Source organism: Octopus bimaculoides, chromosome 6, assembly GCF_046866305.1.
Source record: "Octopus bimaculoides isolate indiv1 chromosome 6, ASM4686630v1, whole genome shotgun sequence".
NCBI lineage: Eukaryota > Metazoa > Mollusca > Cephalopoda > Octopoda > Octopodidae > Octopus > Octopus bimaculoides.
Window position 1 is genome coordinate 114,882,599 of NC_142933.1, and position 19,745 is coordinate 114,902,343.

Genomic DNA, 19,745 nt, shown 5'->3' on the forward strand with positions numbered 1-19,745 from the left:
GCATCTTGCTCAAAGCACAACACACAGCCTGGTCTGGGAATCGAACTCACTACCTTATGATTGCAAGCCTGAAACTCTAACCACTGAGCCACGCACCTTCATGTATGACAAATAGGTATTGATTACCTTAATTTTATCACACACATATATAAGCTCAAAATAGCAGTGAAATTTCTATTACAAAGATTGCGCAAAATGTCATGAAGCCTGGACATGTTTTGTTGGTTAATTAGAGCACATAACACCACCTGTATTTGATAGTAAGGCTGATATTTTGCTAACAGATGCCAAACACATAAAAACAAGGAGAACTTACGTACACAGAGACACACATATATATATACACACTTACCTATACCTGTATGTGTGTATATTATTATTGCTTTCACTCCTACTTTTCCATGATTGAATGTGTTAGATGAAACTACAATGACACGATATTTACTAAGGCTGGATGTCCTTCCTGATACCAATCTTTACCTATCAAAGTAATAATACCTCCAGTATATTGAACAACAAACAACCTGGACATGATTACACAGAGAACTGAAAATAAATGATGCCATTTAAATGTGCCTTTCTTTACAATTGGAGAACATACAAACACACACACGTTGCTATCTGTAGTAAATCATACAATACAATATAGTATGACGTCCAATGTCCAAAAGTTGGGAGCTTCAATTTGTGCTAGGTGTTCTTTAGCAATTTGATTGCTCATGGAAATCATAAAGTCTATAGGTTTTTCTATCAGTTTGTGTCCCAATCTTTTTCTCATTTAGTAACTTCATCATCATCATCATCATCGTTTAACGTCCGCTTTCCATGCTAGCATGGGTTGGACGATTTGACTGAGGACTGGTGAAACCAGATGGCTACACCAGGCTCCAATCTGATTTGGCAGAGTTTCTACAGCTGGATGCCCTTCCTAACGCCAACCACTCAGAGAGTGTAGTGGGTGCTTTTACGTGTCACCCGCACAAAGGCCAGTCAGGCGGTACTGGCAACGGCCACGCTTGAAATGGTGTATTTTATGTGCCACCCGCACAAGAGCCAGTCCAGGGGCACTGGCAAGTAAATAGATAAGTTTTCTTTGAATCTTGCTCTGAGCTGTGTTTTGATTCCTTCATTTGCTCATAAGAGGTTATTGCATATCCATGTAATTTCAACAGTCCTGCGACTGTGACTGTTACTCTGAGCTACACACCCCTCTCAGAAAACTGAATACTCCTATCACACATCCCTCACGATGTCTCTATAATTCACATGTCTCATTCTGTAGCTTCTGTCACTCTCTCATAATAAATCTGTTTCTGTCACCAAATCAAACTTCTACTCTTTCAGTCGTGGGATCTTCATTCCATTAAAACTGTGCCAATAGAAAAAGTAGGATAAACTGAATCAAGCAGCAACAATGCTTCTTTAGTCTTACCTAAGGCGAGATAATCTCTATAATGTTGGTACCAAGAAAAACACATCTAGTATAATCTGTAAAGTAGTTGGTGTTAGGAAAGGTATCCAGCCATATAAACCATGCCAAAAACGAAGACACTGGAGTAAGATGTGGTCCTTCAACCCACCCAACTCACATCAGCATCGAAAACGAGCAAAAAACAATGATTACACACACACACACGATATGGCAGAACCGTTAGCACACCGGGCGAAATGCTTAGCGGTATTTCGTCTGCCCGCTACGTTCTGAGTTCAAATTCCGCCGAGGTCGACTTTGCCTTTCATCCTTTCGGGGTCGATTAAATAAGTACCAGTTACGCACTGGGGTCGATATAATCGATTTAATCTGTTTGTCTGTGCTTGTTTGTCCCCTCTGTGTGTAGCCCCTTGTGGGTAGTAAAGAAATAACACACACACACGATATGAGATCTTCAAGCAGATATTTTGAACCAATTACTCATTATTCACAAGTTCAAATTTCATTGCAAGCATTTAGTTGCCCTTCTGATCGGATTACTACATTACCACAGTTTCCTCATCTGTTAGAAAGACGTACCAAATGTAAATAGATTAAATCTGATACAGAAAATTAGGATATGTAAACTGCTACAAATGTCAGCTGTCCAACAATTGTAAACGTGTCGTCCAGAGTCAGCAAAGAAGACAAAACAATTCTGAACTGTGTTCCAGAGCTTCTAACAAATATACTCTGGTTAAAACTACTTATTTTTATCACTGATACAATAGCTTTGAGTTCTTTTAATTAGCTAGTTGTATACCACCTCCACTCAGGTTCAGCCAACAAACTAATCATTTCTCAATAGGTTGCTCTGTGGCTGTACTGTTAGAAATAGCAGCCAAATCTCCCTCAAATTATGCACAATTATGTTGAACATAGCAAGATGCATTTGATAATGTAGTCCCATATATACTGTATCTGAAAGACTGGACAGTCATGGACGGAATGCCTGTGATTATGGGTTTATTTTATCAGGCCAAAACTAAGCTAAACAACAATAGCAGTTATGCGTGTGCCTTCTCCCCTGCTCTATGCATTTTACTTAATGTCAGAGCATCATTTCTAGGGAATTCTGTCTCTTTTTTATGCAAGCTTCAGCTTACACATGTTCAAACTAAACACCAATTCAACCTTACTGGAGTCTGAGGGCTCACAAAAGTCATAGGCATCACTTTTGTCTCCTGAATAAACTACACCAACCCCATAAAAGAAAAACCCAAAAACATGTTATCGAATATTTGTGCAGTAACAGGTGTGGCTATGGTAAGAAGCTTGCTTCCAAATCACATAGTTCCAGGTTCAGTCCAACTGCACAGCAACTTAGGCAAGTGTCTTCTACTATAGCCTCAGGCTAACCAAAGCCTTGTGAGTGAATTTGGAAGACAGAAATTGAAAGAAGCCCATCGTATATATGGGAGAATATACAAATAATAACAACAGACGAGGAGAGGTGGTGTAAATAACAAAAGTATATATTAGTATGACGCTCGGGAATACGGAAAGTCTTTGACGTTTCGAGCTACGCTCTTCAACAGAAAGAATACGGAGACAAGGAGAAAAACACGGAGAAAAAAAATTGAATAGTGTTCAGTCAACGGTCAATCATAATAATGGCCGATCATAACAATGGCTGACCGGAAGTTAGAAATTCTTATTTCAGGAGAGCTAAGAAAGGGGGAGATAACAAACGGTGATCGGGAACGAGGGGCTGTGTGTGGGAGGTAGACTGCTGGTGATCTTGACGTATGTAGTGTGAAAATGGGGGAAGGGAGAAAGGGAGAAAGTAGTTGGTCAGTTGTAGTGTGTGCGTGGTGTGATGCGAGGGTATTGGTGTGGTGTGCGTGGTGTGATGCGAGGGTATTGGTGTGGTGTGATGTGAGGGTGTTGGGAGGTGGGGAAGGCATGGGTGGAGTGTGGGGTAGAGGTAGGGGTCTGTGGGTAGGGGTGGGTGGTGGGTGTAAGGAATTGGATGGGGTGGAGTGGGAAGGTAGAGTAGGAGTGTGTTGGGGTGTGGTGGGATGAGCTTATGAGGGGGTGTTGACGAGGAGGGAGAAGGGGAAGGTGGATGTAAGAGAGGGGGAAGATGGGTATGGGAGGGGAGAGGAAGAGAGGAGGGAGGGTGGGTATAAGAGAGGGAAGGGGGATGGAGAGAGGGGGAAGGTGGGTATGGGGGGAGAAAGAGGGGAAGGTGGGTATGGGGGGAGAAAGAGAGGAAGAGAAAGAGAGTGAGAGAGAGGGAAGAGGGGTATGGGGGGGGGGGGAGAAAGAAAGGAAGAGAAAGAGAGTGAGAGAGAGGGGAAGAGAGTGAGAGAGTAAGGGTGAGAGAGTAAGAGAGTAAGAGTGTAGAGAGTAGGAGAGTAAGAGTGTAGAGAGTAAGAGTGAGAGAGGGGGGAGTACGAGAGAAGAGAGTGAGAGAGAGTAAGAGAGAGGAGAGAAAGAGTAGGGATGAAGAGAAGTGGGAGTGGAGAGAAGTATGAAGAGAGGTGAAGAGACATACAAAGAAGTAGGAGTCGGAGCAGGAGGTGGGGGAGGGGAGAGATGGGTGGTAGGAGGGAGGGTGGGGGAGAGAGACAGGAGGAGGAGGTTAGATGAAGAGTGGAGGGGAGTTGAGCCCATGTGGCGCAAAGGAGCAAAGATAGAAGATTAATCCCTGTTCACGGCGCAAACGGGAGTCCGGATGGCCCCTGTGCATGGACAGTCCAAACACCGACAGGTGTTGCCGCAAGGAGTGGCCGGCAGAACGGAAGTGGCGTGACACCGGGGTGTCATTGCCGACGTTGATATCTCGGAGGTGTTCCGCGAATCGGTCGGCCAGGCGGCGCCCCGTTTGTCCGATGTACAGGGATTGGCAGAGAGAGCAGGAGAGGCAATATATGATGTTGGTAGACGTGCAGGTGAAGGAGTCGGTGATGCGATAGGGTCGGTGATGGGTGCTGGTGAGGAGGGTGGTGTTGGAGAGGTAAGGGCAAGTGCGGCAGCGTGGGCGGGAGCAGGGGAACGAGCCAGGTTGGGAGGTTGGGCTGGGGAAGAAGCTGTGGACCAAGAGGTCCCGTAGGTTGTGGGCTCGTTTGAAGGAGGGGAGGGGTCGATTAGGGAAGATGTGGGAGGTGGAGGGGTCGGACTGGAGGCGCCGAAAAGCTCGGAGAATGGAGCGTTGGAGGGGTAGGGTGGTGGGATGGTAGGTGAGGGGAAAAGGGAGGCGGGAAACGGCAGGGCGGGTTCGGGGGAGAGAGCAGATGCACGGTCCACAGAACGTGCTCTGGCAAGGGCGGTGTGGATGGTGGTGGGTGGATATCCACGCAGGCTAAAGTGGTGAGCCATGAGTTGAGACTGAGTCTCAAAGTCATGGCTGTCGCTACAAAGTCTGCGTAGACGGAGGAATTGGGAATAGGGGATGGAAAGTTTTGTGTGTCTAGGGTGGGAGGAGGAGAAGTTGAGATAGGAGTGTGAGTCTGTGTGTTTGTAGTGGATGGAGGTGCTAAGGGCGGAGTGGAGGATGCTGACCGAAATGTCGAGAAAGGGGACAGAGGTGTCAGAGACAGTACAGGAGAAGTGGAGGGCAGGATGGAAAGATTGAACGAAAGAGAGGAACGAGTCAAGATGTTCGCGGGAGAGAGAGGTGGCACCGATACAGTCGTCGATATACCGACCGTATAGTTCGGGAGTGGGACCAGTGAAACTGGAGAATATTTGGGCCTCAACATAACCAACGAAGAGGTTCGCGTAGTTGGGGCCCATTCTCGTCCCCATGGCCACTCCCGAGAACTGCTGGTAGATATCTCCCGAGAACTGCTGGTAGATATCTCCCGCGAACGAGAAGCAGTTGAGAGATAGGACAAGTTCGGCCAGACGAATGAGTGTGGAGGTGTCGGGTTGTGGGTTGGGGCGTTGGTCTAGAAAAAACTTCAGGGCACGCAGCCCCTCGTCGTGGGGGATCACTGTATAGAGGCTCTGGATGTCTAGAGTGAAGAGAAGCTTAGAAGGGCCAGGAGGGAAAGAGAAAGAGTTGAATAGACGAAGCGCGTGGTTAGTGTCATGAATGTGGGAAGGGAGAGAAGCCACTAGGGGGGCGAGGACACGGTCTAGGTATTTTGAGATAAGCTCGGTGGGGCAGTTGCAGGCGGAGACGATGGGGCGGCCAGGGTTGTTCGGTTTATGGATCTTGGGGAGGAAGTAAATGGTGGGGGTGCGTGGGGTGCGAACAATAAGGTTGGAGGCGGTGGCGGGGAGACGGGAGGAGAGGATGAGGTCATGGATAGTGGAGGACACAGTCTGTTGGTAGCTGGGCGTGGGGTCGGAGGGCAGAGGGCGGTAGAATGAGGTATCTCGAAGTTGACGGAGAGCTTCGGCCTCGTAGAGGTCCGCACGCCATACTACCACGGCTCCACCCTTATCAGCCGGTTTTATGATGATGTCCGTGCGGCGTCGGAGGGATCGAAGGGCCGAGAGTTCGGCTGGGGAGATGTTGAGTCGAGATGGACGCCTGGAAAAGTTAAACCGGCCCACAGCGCGTTGGCAGGCGCCCGCGAAAAGATCAACTGCCTGGAACTGGCCAGGAGCAGGCGTCCACTGGGATGGTCGTCGGCCCAGGTCAGTGAAGCAGTCCTCGTTGGGTGCGGGTGGTGTGTTATGGAAAAGCGCACCGAACCTAACGCGGCGCACAAAGCTGTGGACATCAGCACGGGTTTGAAATTCCTTGCAGGATGGAGTGAGTGGGATGAAGCGCAGACCCCTATTGAGGACGGAGCGCTCCGCCTCAGAGAGAGGAAGATCTGGGGGAATGGTAACGACAGGCTGAAGTGGAGAAGGGGTGGGTGGAATAGAAGTAGGAGGGGATGAAGTAGGGTTAGGAGGGGCGGTCGGGATGGTGGAGGGCTGGGAGGGAGGGGGTGGAGTGTGTGTGGGAGAGGCAGGGTGGTTGGGTGTGGGTGGGGAATGCACATCAGGGAGGGAGAAGGGTGGTGGAGGGGTTGGGGTAGTGGCATCGGGTGTAGAGGAATGGAGGAGTGAGTGAAGTTTGCGGAGCTTAGTGTCGGTAAGAAATGCATGAAAGAGATGATTAAGTTGAATGATAAAGCGCAATGTATTGTGAGCATGGGAGGGTGACAGAGAGGAGAAAAATATGGAAAAGGCTGGAGGAAGAAGGCGGTCGATAGTGTGGATTTTAGAGAGATTGGAGCGAATGGTGGCCCGCATAAGGCGGTAGGATGTGGTGCGGAGTATGGGTAGAATGGTGGTAGAAGAGTGGAGAGTGGGGTGGAAATGGAGGCGGAAACCCTTAGGGATGAGGCGGTGATGTAAGCAGCGACTGAGAAACGTAATATGACTAGAGAAACGAGTCTTCTTGAATATGGGTAAGGAGAGTCGTATAGTTGGTTGAAAGTATAGAGAGGGAAGTGTGCGGAGGTATAGTTTTAGGCGGTTGTGGAGAGTGAGTTGGAAAGATTTGTAGTCAGGCATGATGGAACGAGAGAGAAAAGAAAATTAGACGTGGGAAGGAGAATTACAAAAGGTGTGGTGGAAAAAAAACAAGCGTGATGAGAAAATTGGACGTGGAAAAAAGGAAAAAAAAAAAAAAAAAAAAAAAAGGGGGGAAAAAAAACTTTTTTAACAGGTGTGGGGGGAAAAAATAAAGGCATGAGGAGAAAAAGCGAAAAAGGGGTTGTGAGAAGAAAATATATGCGAGGTGGGAGAAAAAAACAAAGCAAAAAGGAAGATGGGACAATAGGGAGAAATGGGGTGACAGGGAGAGAAGAAACGAGAGGAGAAAAGAAAGGGAGGGAGAAGAATACAAAGTAATAGGTGCAGATTAGAGAAGACAGATTAGGAACATCCAGAGTACGAAGAGACGGTAGGTGAAGGAAAGTAAGGTAAAAAAGGATGATAAAGGAGGTTTACAAAAGTGGAAAAGTTCAAAAGTTTTTTTCAAAAGTTTTTTAGACGTCGTGGTATATTCTCTAATTCTCTTACTTGTTTCAGCCATTAGACTGTGGCCATCTATATGTACATATCGCAGTTTATTATTAATGCTTACGGCGATTCCTCCGTGGTGTTGTTTTGCATTTATAATAAAATATATATAAAAATAATTTTTAAAAATATACAGTACAGTACTGTTTCTACTTCATAGAGTTTCACCTATCGGAGGGGATTTTGGAACATAACACCTGCAATAGTTGAGGGATTAGTGTATATACATGTGTGTGTGTGTATACCTACGTGTTTGTGTCTGTTTTTGTCCACTCCCACCATTTGACAACTGGTGTTGGTATGTTTACGTTCCCCTAACTTAGCAGTTCATCAAAAGGAACCAATACAATAAGTGCTAGGCTTAAAAAGATAAGTGCTGGCGTCAATTCATTTGACTAAAACCCTTTAGGGCAGTGTCCCAGCATGGCCACAGTCAGTTGGCTGAAACATCTAAAAGATAGAGAGATTTTAAGTTTTTTGTTTTATGAGGATTTATTGTGATCTAGGGAAACATGCTGTTTCCAATTTTGATAAACTAATCTCTCTGATCCTCCTATTATCACCAGTGATCACACAAGAACAATGGATTCCATCCACCTCTCATTCCCCAAAAGTACGGTCTAATGATTACATTAACTGCTCGAGGCTGGATATGGCTTGTTTCAACATAAAACAGGTAGAATATCTCAAACAGGAGATGGTCAGTTTAAATGCTAAAGTGTTAAAGTATTATTCTGCAACTATCTTTTTAAAGTTCAGAATATGACTTTGTACACCACTGTTGTTGCTTGGCCCCAGGTCAACTCCATTTCCAATTGCAGTCAACCTTTTTTGTTGTCTTTTTCATTATATACAGCCGGAAAGCGGACGTTAAACGATGATGATGATGATGATGACAGCCATGACTATGTGGTTTAGAAGTTTGCTTCCCGCAACATGGTTTAGGGTTCACTGTGTGGCACTTTGGGAGAGTGTCTTTTACTATAGCCCCAGGTCAGCCAAAGTTTTGTGAGTGAATTTAGTAGACAGAAACTGAAAAGAAGCCCATTTGTGTGTAATATACATGTGTGCTTGTGTGTTTGTAAGTGTGTATATTTGTGTCACCTTGTCTTGACAGCACATGATAGTTGTAAATGAGTGTCACCATTATATAAACAGTGTCATTCATTTCTTAAATTCTGTGGAAACATGTGTGGCCTTTAGAAAACATTACCTTTCTTGGGAAACAGGTGAGAGTTGGTAATAGGAAGGGATCTGACGGAGAAAATTTGCCAAAATAAACTCTTTCCAACCCATGCAAGCATGGAACATAGTCAGCTAAAATAACGAAGGTGATGATGATAATGACAGTGTGTCTAAGACTACATTACATAATGTTCTTACAGTTTTTAGGATGGTCGGGTATAATATAAAGGAGATTTGACAGCTATTTCTAGCAGGTACAATGACAACATAGAGGTTCCTCTTTGACTCGTCTATATACATTTATTGTTTATATGAATAGAGGGCAGAGGTTAGACTTATTACTATATATATATGTGTGTATGTATACACACACACACATATATCCTAAAAATTCTTATTTGGAGTTACAGTTCTCCTAAACAGATTAGAAGATCAAATCTCTCTCATACATTCCTTTTTGGCATAGTATCAACACCAGTAGTAGAGAAGGTATCATGTTCTCTGTTAGAGCAAACAGTCCTATATTCCTGCATTATTTCCATTCATTTTCTAACCACTTTATAAAGAATACTGTGTGCATTTTACTGTGACACCAGCTCTAGACTCTTCTTGAGCGGAGCAGAGGACAAGTCAATACACACACACGAACACATGTGCTAGCATAAAAGCATGAACATGCTAGCTGAAATACAGCAGAGTTGACAATGACATTGGATAATTTTTGTTCAGGATACATATCACTATATCTGATATTTTATCTAAGCATAGACGAATACAGTTGTACTCTTGGAAGCTGTCGGGTCACCCGAGCATAAAAGATGAGCATTATTTGTAATTCAATGGTACAACAGTGTAAGAATTTGCTTTGAGATATACTTAGATTGTGATTTCTGCAATGTGGTGCATAAATTGACAAGTAAAGGTGAGGTATCTTTGCCTCCACTGATTCAGTTGCAAAGTGTTATTTTGAAGAATGTTATTTGGTTGCAGACCTCTTTTGAGTCTTTTTATTATCACTGGATCAGAGATAGTCCCCAGATGGTAACATTTCAAGACCTTTCCAGATAAGTGAATGGTCATTCAAAGAGATTTATAGATTGCAAATTTATTCTGTCCAGTTACCTATCGGCATAGTGATCATTGGCAAACTCCAGAGGTGACACTTTCATTTGCCCTTAGCCCTCACGTCACAGAGTTGTTAATGTTTATTTCAGTTGGATCATGCCCTTCCAATTGCTATAGACCTGTAATGCATCTTACGGCTGTGCCTATCACCTGTATAGTGAGGAATCCTACATTGGGGAGTAGTAACGACTAGGGTAGGGTAGCTGACTGTTTATTGTGATCATTTGTCTTTTGGTTTCCTCTCGCTTTGCTCTCTTTTACAAACCCAGTGAACATACATATATTTCCTATTTCAAAGAAATTCGAACAATACATATAAGACCCATGTTAAAAAGATTCTCAACAATTCAACTTCTCTGGTTGACATTAAGACACCCACCCCCAATAGGGGCCTTAAGTCCCACATTTTAGAGCTCCATGACATCCATTTTTCAGGAGCAAAATCCTTTTAACAGGTTCCATAAGACTGGAATTTTGGATTCTGTGCATAAAGATCAGTGGTATGGGATACATGTGTCATGATTAGAATCTTTTTAGGGTGTGTAAAGAGGGAAAGAACCCTCATCTGCAATTTTGATGAAATTCGAATCATAGGTATTCCAGTTCATTAGAGAAAATATAACAGAAAAGTCTAATTCTATGATGTGATAGCACCTTTAAAGTAACATGTCTGAGAAGATGAACAAAAGAGTGGTGTCAGAAGAATCAGAAAGGGTGAGTAAAGGTTGCTTGAGTGTAGGGAAAGTAAAATGAGTGAAAGCGGTTGATGGTTAGAATGAGTGATGCTCGATATCTCTATCATTAATCCACACATCCCACTCTCCAAATCACAGCAAGAATCCAAATCAATACATTCAACCACTCCACTAATCATGAACCCTAATGCAAAAAATACACAAAATTTCCAGAGATTTCTAGCTTTGGGGAGGGGATTCCATGTGGTGGTTGTAGTTCTGGGAGACATGATCAGGGAAAGTGTTTAGTGCACTATATGTTGTTGATGGTATGAGAGATACAATATGTATGACAAAGTATTTCATGCACGATGTGCTTGTTATTTAACCCCAGATCAACTTTGATTGAATTTACTCCAGTTACAAAATATTCTGTGCAATTCTTACCATCTATTTCAAGAGACACCAGCAAGATATAGATCAATGATCATAGTATATTGTGATATTCTCTCTACTACAGGCACAAGACTTGAAATTTTGAGGGAAGGGGACTCAACAATTACATTGACGCCCAGTGCTTGACTGGTACTTATTAACCTTGAAAAGATGAAAAGCAAAGTCAACCTCAGCAGATTTGAACTCAGTTAAAAACAGTTAATACATAGATACTTACTGTACAAACAACTTACATTTTGAAATCATATTCATTAAAAAATATTTCTAAATGATTAAAATATTGTGTAAGTCAAAAAGTCGACTTTCTATCCCACTCAGTTCCTCACACATCATACTCTTAGAGTGACACTTCAAAGCTTTTGATTTCTTTCAGTGTTACAGAGAACAAGTAGCCACACAGTAACAGAATAGCATTTCTCCCTGCATCTCAAGAAAACTGATCTGATATTCTAAACATTGATCTACTGATTGATAAGTCTCCCTCAGTCTAACATGTATTTCTCCAATTGACACAATACCCAGTGTTATCGTTGTTTAACTCCAGATCATTTAATTATAAGTCCATAATTAAAGGGGTTCCAGCCAACACCATTCTGTCTTATTAGATGTATACTTCCCTTTTCCAAGACAGAAGAGTGATGTGAGGGAGATTTGACTGCTATTTATAGTAAGCCATGCAAACCCATCAAGAGTTGAGGGCCCAAAGCAAGACAATGTGTGAGTGTGTGTGTCAGCAGGGGCAGTATTGTTTTAACATCCACTTTTCCATGCTTGCATGGGTCATGGAAGTCAATGGGAGATTTTCTACAACTGATGTCCTTCCTGTTACCACCACACCTGTTTTCAAGCAAGGAAATATTTCCCCATGGCCAGGCAAGTTTTCATGGAAGACTGGAAATTAGTCTCTACTTGTTCATTCATAACTATCCTATGATGTCAAAATAAAACAAGAACACACACACACATACATGTATACTCACATACACACCTATTTCACTTTCCATCTACCAAACCCACTCACATCTCTGTTATTGTTCTGGACTGACCAAAGCCTGCAGTTATAGAAGATACTTGCCCAAGATAACAAGCAGTGGCACTCAAAACCAAGTGGTTGGGAAGCAAACTTTTTAACCACACAGCCATGCTTGTGCCTATACACACACATCATTATCATTACCAATTTACATTGTTTTCCATCCAGGGATGGGTTGGAGTAGTTCATTGTTTCATTTTAGCTTGGTCCCTGCTTTCTGTCATCAACTACTTTGCAAGATGCATTGGATGCATTTTAGAGGTTACACTGTCTTAGACAGGCCAAAGCAAAAGAGTCCCCTTAACTCTATGATGTCCCTACTTGTCTGTCAACCACTTTATAGAATCCATTTTATTTTACATTTTATTGTGGCACCAGCACAAGAGAGGTTACCTCAACAGGTAAGACAAAGGAAGTACTCACTTTTTTACATTGTCTTCAATCAGTCAGGATGTGACTAAAGTGAAGGTGATTGCAGAAGATGAACTAGAGTGAGAAGGAGAGTGAAAAGGGAACATGAAAGGAGAAACCAAGTTATTGAGATGATAGTGTAGAAGAGGAAGAAATGGAAGAGAGAAAGAGAGAGGAATAATGAAGAAAGGCAGTAAAAGAAAGCACTGTGTAGAGACAGTAATGACAGTCACATGTTTACAGGTAGAAGAGAGAGGGTAAAGTGATAGGTGGCTGAAAAAATGGTCAGTGAAAAGGAAGTGTGATGGCTGTCATAAATGAGTGACGTGGAGAAGAGGGAATGGCAAGTAGTGATATAGAAAAGTAATGTTAGTTGCTAAAATAGAACATGACTGGTGGATGTCCCCAAGAGATGGCAATAGAAACAGTGACCTGAAAGTGGGGTGGAAGGGGTTATAAAAGCAGACTGCATAGGTTGGATAAATGGGGAGGGGAGCAGATACAAATGAATCTAATGCAATTCCTTGTAACAAAGGTCTTGTAATGGTAGAGAAATACTTGTGGCAGCCATATGCTTGTTGACAGAGAGGAAGGGCAAATGAGTGGCATGGTGCAGCGAATAGTAGAAGGGACAATAGAGAGAAGGTTACTGAATAGGCAAGAGGAGCAGCAGGTGGAGACATACGAGGAACCAGATAAGTGAAAGGTTCAAAGATATATCCCACCCTCTGTCACTACCTCCATTTTAACACATGCATCACATTGGATATACAATAGTGAGTTATGGCTCCCGACTCATACAGGATGTTAGTAACACCAAATAAGAATTGAATTGAGATGATCTGCCTCAACCATGCCAGCAAGGAGAAGCTGACACAAGACGATGACACACACACACACACACAAAATATAGCATGTACATACACAAACACATTTATGCACAGAAATGAGATCAAAATGGTGTGTATGTGTATGCTATTATCCAGGTCAGCCCTAATCGAAAAACCGAGAAAGTCGTTCCAGTGGTGACCATTCCGTCGTTTTAAGTATGGTGTACAAAGGACTGCCTAGCTCAAGGTGTTCTTCTTTTGTTAAACGACAGAATAATTTGACATTTGGCGACTATTTCTCGCACATCAAACGACCCGCATACGGATTTAGCTACTATTTCTAGCTCAACATCGTATGTGTCTATATATATACGTCTATTACAAACGATATTAAACAATGATATGGTAGATTATTTGTATGTTGTAGTACAGAGATTTAAATCCTAGAAACATTTTTCTCATTTAGATTTTTAAGAATCTTTACTGATATAGTTCTCAAGATTAAAAACAAGCTTCGGAGTTAATGACATAATTTAGAACAGATAATCGAGTACTTCTTTGGAATAATTATGTCATTCAAATGTCTTTTTATTACTCTGATTTATTACGTGTAATAACCAAGAAAGGTGAACGGATACTTTATAACAGGACACTAAACATTTAGTTCATATCCACCAGCATCCCAAAGCCCGTTGTATGTGTATAGGAAGTTACAACAGTCTTCCGGGTCGTGCGTGTAAGGGAAGAAAAATTCTTTCCAAGCAGTTTCTCAAACAGTCGCTAACTCTCACGAGGATAAAGTGGTGGTTATAAAAGAGATGTCTAGATTTCACTTAAGCGATATCTTGAAACTCCCAATCCAGGATGCTTAAGTAAAAATAATTTCTTACTTAAGCGGACAAGGTTTCAAATTTAACGGAAAGATGTTGTAATGCTTTCGCCTTTTCCGGGATACTTAAACGCTAGCCAAAGACAAGTGCAATGACCAAGGGAAGTTATGAACATTAAAGATAATAATAAGAGAAGGGAGGGATGTTATTTTGACACCATCTCCAATTGGAAGTGATGTTTAATTTTTCTATTTGATACAAGTTTATATTTTATCGTAATTTCTTGAAAAGCTCTATTGAAATTAATATCATTCAATAAAATTAAAATTACGAAACCATTAAAAATATATAAAAAGCAATGATGAAAAAAAATTAACGATGCTCACATGTAAGAAATATAGTTGAATTTACAGTTTCTTTAACAGAAATTCTTCTGGGACAGTAATCCAAGCTACAGAAATAGCAGAAATAAAATAGAGTAATAATAATGATCAATAAATACACAAAATTTAAAAAAATACACTAGCGTATTTTAAATCACGTTTCTCAAATAAGCTGCATGAAGGATTTAGTAGAGATAAGTACTATAATTGATCTTTCTCAACAAGTCTTTAGTGGTAAACAAATCTTACATCAGATTGAGAGCGATTTTTTTTTTTATCATGGATCAAATGCGAATACTATAGTTTCATAGTTTATTATACACACCTACATAGAAACGTGTGTGTGTGTGTATATATAGGTTCCGACATATGCACTATACAATATATCCATTTATCACTGTAGGCATAATAGGAGAGAGAGAGAGAGAGGAAGAGAATGCAAGAAAGTTAATTGAATTTCAAATTAGAGATTCTACTGATTACAGCAGACAAAGGTAAGAAACAAAAGAGAACATCGATTAGCAATAAACAATGTCGCTGTAAAGAGATAACAAATGTAACTGACAACTATTTATCCGTGGACAAAACAGGAGGATAGGGAGGTTAACTAAAGCCGATTAACAGTAAACACCAGAATAGTTTCGGCTGATTTATAATGTCACTCATAAGACATATTTATTCGTTTACTAATGAAGTATAATTCACCAGAATATAAATCTAGAATCTTAAAATTTCAAAAATTATTTTTAAAGAAAGATAAAGAAAAAAATAATTGATACAAGAAAAATAATTACATTTGATGAATTAAAAAAAAATCTTGTTAATGCTTATACTTTTAGAAAAAGGAAAGGATTAATGATGAAATAATCATAAATACCACTTTAATGCGGATGGAATCAGTCAACAGCTCTGGATCTCATATTAATAAAAGATTTTTGGCTGGAATTTGAAATGCTGGACGCAGTGTAAGTATTCCGACATAACACAATCAATTGAACTTCTAACAGACCGGTGTAACCGGTGCTGTGTAAACGATAAAACATATGTTGGGTAGTGAATACACGGGTGTATTTCTGAAGTATCCCTTTACTAAAAGTAGGTAAAACATCTAGTGTTCGAAAGCATGTTCCAATGTAGTCATTCATACAAAGAAAAAAGTGCAAGAAAGTAAAAATTCTGTTGTGTCCAGTGTATACAGGACTAACTCTTACATATGGTTAGCTTTCACTTACTTTATCACATGGTTGTCAGATTATTCTCGATTGAGAAACCCGTGATGGTCCTTTTTCTTCACCTCATGGTTTCTTCCCATACCCATGTACTATAAATTCCCCGGCTGGAGTATAAAATTAGTTCATTCATTATATATAGTGTTGCATTTGAATTCGCTTTCATTTTGTTTATTTTATTTTCCAGTGACTTTTAAAAAGTATCAAAGAATAAGATGAAGGTTATATTTAATGGACTTGTTTTTGTTTTTTAAGTATGGGTCCTTTCAGTAATTTTTCCATGTCTTAGGAATTAATGACTGATATCGAAAAACTATGATTTGAAATAGCAATACAGATGATCTATAAGGTTTTTACTAATTTTAGTAGTTTCGAGATATATATATATATATATATATATATATATATATATATACACGCACTTATATATTGTTGTTGCTTGCTGTATTCTGGGGCTTCGTGAGATCAACGTTAGTAATGTTCCTCTGAATAGTTGCATTTAGACAGCTGATGGAAAAACATAGACCGAGAGGGAATTCCAGTGGGGTAATATTTAGGGATATACTGGTTAGTGCAGGACTCAAGGGAATAACACACTATATACGTTGGTCAGGAATGTCCGAGTAGAGGTGTCATGAGACCAAAAGCTTTGAGGGACAAAGGCCATTGTAGTAGCAGTAGAAAAAGCCAAAAGGAGAAAGCTGGAGTGTGTTGTCATTCAGTTGGGTGACCTTTCATGGGGATGTGGTTTTAGATGTCTGGATGTTTAAGCAGTATACCATTATAGGTCTCACCTTAGGATTGGAAAGAGTTTCTATCGTTGGGGACGAAGTACTCTCGTGTCCCAAAATAGGATTATTGTATAAATTAATATTTTATTAGCCTGAAATACTAAATTTATTGAATTCAGTCTCATTGTATAACACCTTGGACTGACCCAAGCCTTGTGAGTGAATTTGCTAAACGGAAATTGAAAGAAGCCTATCACACACACACACATACACTAGTTTAGATAGAAACAATTAGAAGCATCAAATTGCTGGAGCAGGTGATGAAAGTTACAGTGGGTCATAGTTCAACTAATTAGGAAGAGAGCTGGCCTAGATGAGATGCAGTTTGGTTTTGTGCCAGGGAGAAGCACTACTGATGTCATCTTCCTGATAATGCAACTTCAGGAAAAGCATTTATCTAAAAATAAACTGCTGTATTTGGTTTTTATCAACATGACAGACACCCCACTCCCTTATCTGATGATCAATGTAGAAGCTGGGGATAGATGAATAGTTGGCAAGAGCTATAAAAGCCATGTACAGGGATGCTGTCAGTAAGGTGTAAGTTAGCTATGACTATAACAACAAATTTACTGTACAGACGAGAGTTCACCAAGGATTGGTTCTCAGCCCCATCTTGTTTATCCTAGTAATCCAGAACATAGAGAAATTTAAAACTGCTCTTGAGGGCTTCTTTACTCTGATGACTTTGTTCTTATAGCTGAATCACTACTAGAACTAAAGAAATTTCAGGTGTGGAAGCAAGATCTGAAATCCAAAGGCCTTAGAGCTAATTTAGCAAAGGCCAAAGTCCTAGTTAGCAGGAAAACAGACAAATCATTGATCTCTTCAGGGAGAAGGCCCTGTTCGATATGGTAAGAGGTGCAGTGGTGTCATAGGAAGCTTAACAGAGAAAGTGGTTTTTGTGTGTGGAAAATGTGCAGGTACAATAAACACTAAGAATGTACAGGAAACAGACATCCTCAAATGCCCAGAATGATCCTTAGAAGTAGTAGATAGCTTCTCTCGGTGAATAGCAGCAGAGGAAGATGTTTTAAGAATGTAGTTGCTAGAATAAGAATGGGCTGGCCAAATTTCAGAGAACTACTATCTTTGTTGGTAATAAAGGGCTTCTCCTTCAAAGTGAAAGACAAATTGTCTGATACCTGTAACAAACAACCAGGCTACATGAATGAAACATGGGCTGTGACTGCAGTGAACATATGAAGGCTTCAAAGAAATGAACCCAACATGCTCTACTGGATGTACAATGGAGTGTAAATGTTTTAAAAGAAAAATTGGGTACAAGAGGCATCAGATGTGGTGTACAAGAGAGAAGACTCCACTGGTGTGGTCATGTGATGCATTTAGACGAGAATAGCTGTGTAAAGAAGTGCAAATTTCTAATGATGGGGAAGGAGTAGACCCAGGAAGACGTGAGATGTGATCTTTGGATGGATGTTGAGCCTCACAGAGGAGAGTACAAGTGACTGAGACTTCTGGCAATTTGCTGTGCTTGAGAAGACACATCAAACTAAATGAAATCACGGGTACCCCCCCCCCCCCCACATACATGTCCTTTATGGTCTTTTCCCTCCACCTCGCACATACAGTCATCTGACCAATGTCAAAACTCCCCCTTCTTCCCAACACCTGCTGCAGGACCCACCCTTCACTATCTCTCCCTTGCTTGTCTGCACACTCTCCATGCCTTCTCATTCCTACCACCCACCAGCCACAACAATTTCCCTAACCCTCACTTGCTAGAGTCATGTCTTCCTCCATCTCTAAACAGCTCCTCACACACTTATGGAACATCTCCCTCTATCCCCTCTGTACTACTTATACCTGTTCACTGTAGGTAGGCCCCAATACATCTCCAGCACGCTCTATTTCTCTCTCTCTCTCTCTCTCTCACACTCTGATTGTCTATCTTCCTTTTTAACTTTCTTCCTTGTCATACTTGGGTAGCCAAGTATTTTCTCTATAGTAAGACAGCTATCATACTTTAACTTCTTGCCTAGCATGCAGCCACTTCCCTCGATTCCACTCCCTCTCTCACCCTAAGAGATTTTGTCTTGAAAATTATTTGGCAACCCTACTGGTGCCAGTGCTACATAAACAAAACACCCAGTACACTCTCTAAAGTGGTTGGCATTAGGAAGGGTGTTCAGCTGTAGAAACCATGCCAAAACAGACAATTAAAGCCTGGTGCAGCTCTCCAGCTTGAAATCTCCTGTCAAACTGTTCCACCCATGCCAGCATGGAAAACAGACATTGAATGATGATGTATATAAACATGAATTGATTTTTTTTTTTTTGGATTGATTTATATGATTTTGAGTAGGTAATTACAGTACTTGGTCTCAGGTCAGACTCTTTATTTATCTAATTTCATATATATATATATATATATATATATATATATAATACAAAGAATATATATGCATGTATACACACATATATGTACATACTTACATCTACATGTGTATATAGATGCATATCAGGGTACAGGACGTTAGAACAATGAACTACAGACCACGGAACGAACACATAGGAAAACAGATAGCCACTTGGAATTAATCCTTCGTCAGCTGCCTCTATTCTAACAATTGTTTCAATTTACACTCTATACAAATTACAAAACATATAATAAACCAGTGTAACTTGGATAAAACTATCCCTATAAGAGGTTTTGTATATCCTCATAATGACTGTGTGTACATATATATATATACATATGTGTATATATATATATATATATATATATATATATATATATATATATATATATATATGTATGTATATGTTTGTGTGTCTGTGTTTGTCCCCCCAACATTGTTTGACAACCGATAGCGGTTTGGCAAAAGAGTCTGATAGAATAAGTACTAGGCTTACAAAGGATAAGTCCTTGGGTTGATTTGCTCGACTAAGGGCGGTGCTCCAGCATGGCCGCAGTCAAACGACTGAAACAAGTAAAGGAGTAAGGAGTAAAAGAGTATGGGAAACTATTGCAGTACTCTGTTTCCAAAAATCTACTGACTCTATTTTTGACTAACTTTGCACACTTTTCTGCTTTTTATCCCCCACTTGTTTTTGTCTTGTGTACTCTACATGCATTTCTGCCATCATTACTGCCTTCCTTTACTTGTATAACAGCTTTCTGTCTCCTCTATTCTTACAACTTGAATAAAAAACAGTTGCAGCTTTTCATCTGTCTATACTTCATGAATTCAAATTCTGCTGAGGTTGACTTTGCCTTTCATCCTTTTGGGGGTCAATGAAATAAGTACCAGTGAAATACTGGGGTCGATTTAATTGACTTAGCCCCTCCCCTGAAATTACTGGCCTTGTGCTAAAATTTGAAACCTTTGC

At 40.9% G+C, this 19,745-nt stretch overlaps 1 protein-coding gene across 3 annotated transcripts in view; it reads right to left on the minus strand.

The window, feature by feature from the left end:
* Positions 1–15,708, minus strand: part of LOC106876032 (E3 ubiquitin-protein ligase RNF34) — a 40,376-nt gene extending 24,668 nt beyond the window's left edge. Inside the window, exons 1-2 of one of the 3 annotated variants that reach the window (XM_052968580.2) lie at positions 15,604–15,708; positions 14,375–14,439 (exon numbers count right to left, since the gene is read on the minus strand). The gene's annotated coding sequence lies outside the window, so the exon portion shown is untranslated. Of the gene's footprint in view, positions 1–14,374; positions 14,440–15,248; positions 15,382–15,603 lie in introns of those variants that run through there. The other 2 variants (XM_014924410.3, XM_052968581.2) reach the window with 2 other exon arrangements.
* Between the last annotated feature and the right edge of the window lie 4,037 nt (positions 15,709–19,745).